Here is a 4,955-nt window from a genome sequence, read left to right as displayed (position 1 = left end):
GTACAAAATTCTGGGGTATTTTTGGTGAAAATAGGGTATCAGGCCTTGGTTCAGGAACCAATCCCCCATTTATAACATTGTTTCTTATGAGAAAATTGGTTCCCAGTTGCGACCTTTTGACTTACGACACAATTATTCCCTTAAAACTGAATCTTAAGTCTGAGGACGGCCTGTACAATGGTATATGGGCACACTTGACATTCTGCCAATGAACACGCCTAAATTATTTTCAAATTAAAAAAATTCTGGGTTCTACAATTCAGAATGGATGTGGAGAAGCTTGAAAGAGTCCAGAGGAGAGCCACATGCATGATCAGAGGGCAAGAGAGCAGGCCTTATGAAAAGAGACCGTGAGCCATGGGACTCTTCAGCCTCAAAAAGCATAGGCTCGGGAGTGACTTGGTGGCAGCCTATAAGTACATCAGGGGTGTGCATCAAGAGCTGGGGGAATGGCTGTTCACCAGAACACCCCAAGGGAAGACAAGGTCCAACAGTCACAAACTCCTGGAAGACCATTTCAGACTGGACATAAAGAAAATTTTCTTTACTGTCCAAGCATCCAAGATGGGAGCAAGCACCTACTTTGGACACTTTCAAGAAACACTTGGATGTTTTATCTTGCTGGGATCCTTTGACCCTAGTTGACTTCCTGCCCCTTGGGTTGGGGCTGGGCCTGATGATCTTATGAGGTCCCTTCTAGCCCTAATGTCTATGAAAATCAATACATGGCAACAACCTTCTGTTTTTAAAAGGGCAAAACCAGAGGAAACATAGCCAACTTATTAAGTCTCCAGGACTTTATACAGACTTTAAAGATAACTGAGCTCTAAAGTCTTAAGGATCTATCAAGGCAATCTAGAAGTGGCCTGTCTTGAATTTGAAGAGTTCCTGGTGAGAAAGTTCTTCCTCACTACTCTGTTTCTGCTTCACTTTTTCCCAGAGACAGTAAAGCTGCCAAACATGCCTTGCAAGCATTAACAGTTGGATCACAAAACTTGCATCCTGTGCTTTGTTAATTTTTCACCCTACAGAAATGAAACTTGGTTTGAGGCTTTTTTTTTTTTTTTTTTTTTTGGTAAGCCATGTGGTAGCTTCCCACAAGCATTCTTTCTTCCTGATTTAGAGTAACTACCACCTAATTGCTACTAGCTACTACTTTTAATGTTATTGCCATCTGGTATTTGTGAAACTGCTTGTAAGTTCTGCATGATGACTCACCAGATATTACACAGTTTAAAGAACACCTCACAGATTCATACTGCCCCCAAACCATCCAGTCCAAGTGGTACATACTGCACAAAAAAAAAAAATTAGTAGAACCAGTTGGAAAGTGTACATAATCTCAGATTTCTCTTTCTAACTAAGACTTCCAATTCAAACTAAAGATGAACTTGATGTCATGTTTGGATATGGTTTTGTATCTAAAGTTCAGAGGTCTTTCAAGTCCAAGTCACACAATTAAATCAGTTAATTCCCTGGTGTTTAAAAGATTCTCACAGAGTCCACTTCAAATGCATATCAGACCTACTCTCTGGAGACAACGGCAAGCACATCCTTATTAAATCTGAAAAAAATACTGACCGAGGACTAGAATGCTTATTCTACCTTATAAGCAGAGCCATGCTCACTGATTTTTGTTTTGTTTTTGTTTGAAGTAGCTTTTTGAACTTATGAAAGCAACATATACTCCTCTGCCTTGCTGCTGGACAAAGCAACAATGGCTTTGAAATAAGACATTTACCTGCTTTCCTAGGTGAAGGTAAGGATATAAAGTGGTGGTTTGGGGGGGGGGGAGGAGGAGAGGGGAGAAGGGGGCAGGAAGAGAAGTAGTAGTTTAAATAGGAATTAGAGTAAACCAACTTACTCAACTCTGTGAGGTCACACTTCACAAGTTGTACAGAGGACTCACCAATTTAAAAGGTGCACACAATACTTTCCATTACAGAGGCTGCACTACCACAATATCACTTGGGTTCTATTTTCATCCATATTTCTGTTATTGCAATATATTATAACTGGTTTGGGGCACCTTATACAAGTCTGATACCCTTTTAAAGCCAAAATATAAGGTAGTGGGTAATGTCTTATGCACTACAACCCATTACATTAAATAAAGAGGAAAACAGTGCTTTAAATATAAGCTTCTCCTTGCACGGTGGTAAACTAACAAAACAAGAAGAAAAAAAGACCCATACTTGAGAAACAGGGAATTAAACTAACTAGACACCTAGTATAAAGAAAAGCATGCAAGGCAAATATCATAAATGGTTAAGACTGAACCAGGTATTTCAACTTTATGAAGTGCTAACAGCATATGGAGAGAATATTTAAAAAATGTGTTGTTTACTGTGGTCTTTAACAAACCTACAAAATTTGGAGAAACACACAGAAAGCTAACTGATGAAGCTAAATCCAAAATTTACAGATGGACATGCTGGAGGTAGAGATGCGTAATAATCTGCCTACAGTCATAAAGGAAGTCTTTGGAAGAGCTGAAAATAGAAATCAGCCTCCTGACTATCAACCCCATGACTTGGCCACAAGACCATCCCTCTTCAGGAAGTAGTTTTTGAAAGTACATCAGTACTCTTAATCATAACATTATCAGTGGTAGTGAGAGATACTGAGGAAAAACTGATTTATTTTTGTCTTTGCAATCTGGACTGTATTACCAGCATGACCATGCTAAACTCTTGTTCAAAGAGCATTATTAATTTAATTTGGGTCTTCATACAGATTCTAGGTGCCTATTATATTCCATGAGTTGGTTCCAGAGCAAGAGAACATCCTTCCAAGCTTGTTAAGGGGTTACCAACTTAGGAACATGGTCTATTCCCACACCCTTTAGAATAAGGATCATTAAAATAACTAATAATATTTTAGTAATGTATTAATGAAAAACTATACACCATATATGGGCAGAATGTTGAAGGGCTTCAGTCACGCTCTGGATACAAGAAACTAAATAAAGCCTTCCACAACTTTCATGAACAGCCCTCAATATCCCATTTTGTTTAAAAGTCTCTTCTGGCAAGACATTGCTTAGGATCTAAAATAAGATTTAAACAGGCCAGGAACACAGCCATGGACTTACAATTTGCTCCAAAGAGTGAGTGGGTTGGAGGTGTTAGGTTGGCTGGAGAATGCCAGTAACCCATCCTGATGAAGAAGCTTGATAAACAAAAAAGTACAGAACTCCAATGCAACAAAAATTGAGAAGTTAAATATAAAAAAGTCTGTGGATCACACTGACTTACTTTGAAAGAAAGTTTGTTCAATGAAATACTAAAAAGGCCTAAAAAAAGAATGCATCTAGAAGTGTTCATCATTCTCCTCAGTTCAACAGTGGCGTTCAGTCACAAGAACTGCTTTGGGCATTATGACTTTGATCTTTGAAGAACAGCATTCACTAAAATCGAATTGATGACGTAGGTATCAAGCAACACAGTTGACCCCAATTTTTTTTAGCTATAATTGTATAGTATTGTACAATAAGAAACTGTCCTAGAGTGTCTGTAAGAGAAAACAGTCCTCCTAAGTACCGTTTCCTGCAAATTACTGAGAACCGTTGATTCTCAGTGAAATAAGTAAGCATTAAATCATCATTTCAAACTGTCATGGCATACAAAAGAGAAACATGGTTCAGTAGTTAGGAGGGGGATTCAGGAAATATGGATTCTAGCCCCAGTTTTCAGATTTGATTCTTGATCTGGGGCAAATTTTTCACTTCTTTGAGCTAAATTATCCATTTGGTGCCAAAATACACAACTAACAAAAAAGATACCAATTGCTTCTTGACTTCTAAGGCAGTATTTGTTACCTAACACGCTATGACTTTCATTCACATGAAATGAATTTAAAAAAAAATCTCATCTCTGCTCCTCTTTACCCTTTCAGATCAAATAGTCTTCATCAGTGTCTTGAACTACACCATACAAATACATTAGTTATACTAAGCCTTAAGACTGACACAATCTTACTCTTTTATGATAAGATTTTACTTCAAGTAAGGGGTCACTGAAAAGGGTTTGACATACTGCCCAGAGAGAAAATCATGGCAGAAACCATCCTACTTTATTATCCTAAGGAACTATGTAATGCAGTGATCGCACCCTTCCCTGCTCTTTATACCTTGATGTGGTCTATTCCACGAGCAATGACAGCCACAGAATACCATGCCTTCTGCAGGCACCTCCAGCTTCCAACCTTAAACACCCCCCAAGTGGGGCTGCAGAGCTTGGCGCCTGCCTGTGTGCTCTGTGGAGCCCAGGGGCAGTGCTGCAGGGGCATCAGCGGTTGCAGGAAGTGCCAAGGGTTGATGGAGGCCTTCCTGCCCCACCTCTAGACACAGGGCAGGAGGGTCTGTGTCTAGCAGAGTGAATTTATGCACTTCCTTTCACAGCATCTGATGAAGCGAGCTTCAGGTTGTGTTGCCTACCTACCTATCTACTCTGGGGAGTCTAAGGTGTCTATCAACCCTGCCTCCCACTAGACTTCAGATTCAGTCGGGGAATGACCTCTGCTCAGAGCTGCAATACTCAGCCAAAGGTTCCGGTCACGTCATTGTGCTGCTAAATTACCGTAATTTGTTGCAGGCGACCGCACACTTCACCGCCAGCCCCCGAGAAGGGGGATCCGCGCGAAACGGGGCTCAGAGGAAGCGCCAAGGGTCGCTGGTGCCTTCCCGCCCACCCCGCAACCCGGGCAGGCCCCGCATCATCCCCTGCCCGCCGAACGACCGGCGCCGGGCCTAAGCCTCACCTCCCGCCGCATAGCCTAGGCACCGCGCACCTCCCGTTGCGCCTTACAGTTGCCGGGAGCGGCCGTAAAGCGGCCTCGTTACGACAGCCGACGCGCAGGGAAAGGAACGCCCCTCGGGAGAGGGGCTCGTCAGCAGACAACGCATGCGCTGAAGGGCGGGGCCCGGGGGCGGTGAACGCGTGGCCCCAGGCGGG

General features: G+C 42.1%; 1 protein-coding gene across 2 annotated transcripts in view; it reads right to left on the bottom strand.

Annotated features, from left to right (window-relative positions):
* Nucleotides 1-4,868, bottom strand: part of SENP8 (SUMO/sentrin peptidase family member, NEDD8 specific) — a 10,479-nt gene extending 5,611 nt beyond the window's left edge. Inside the window, exon 1 of one of the 2 annotated variants that reach the window (XM_019533262.1) lies at nt 4,762-4,868. The gene's annotated coding sequence lies outside the window, so the exon portion shown is untranslated. Of the gene's footprint in view, nt 1-4,580; nt 4,676-4,761 lie in introns of those variants that run through there. The other variant, XM_019533263.1, reaches the window with a different exon arrangement.
* Between the last annotated feature and the right edge of the window lie 87 nt (nt 4,869-4,955).

Source organism: Crocodylus porosus, unplaced genomic scaffold, assembly GCF_001723895.1.
Source record: "Crocodylus porosus isolate Cpor-Errol unplaced genomic scaffold, CroPor_comp1, whole genome shotgun sequence".
NCBI classification, from domain to species: Eukaryota; Metazoa; Chordata; order Crocodylia; family Crocodylidae; genus Crocodylus; species Crocodylus porosus.
The sequence above is the reverse complement of the archived record's forward strand: the minus strand, read 5'-3'. Positions and strand labels throughout refer to the sequence as shown.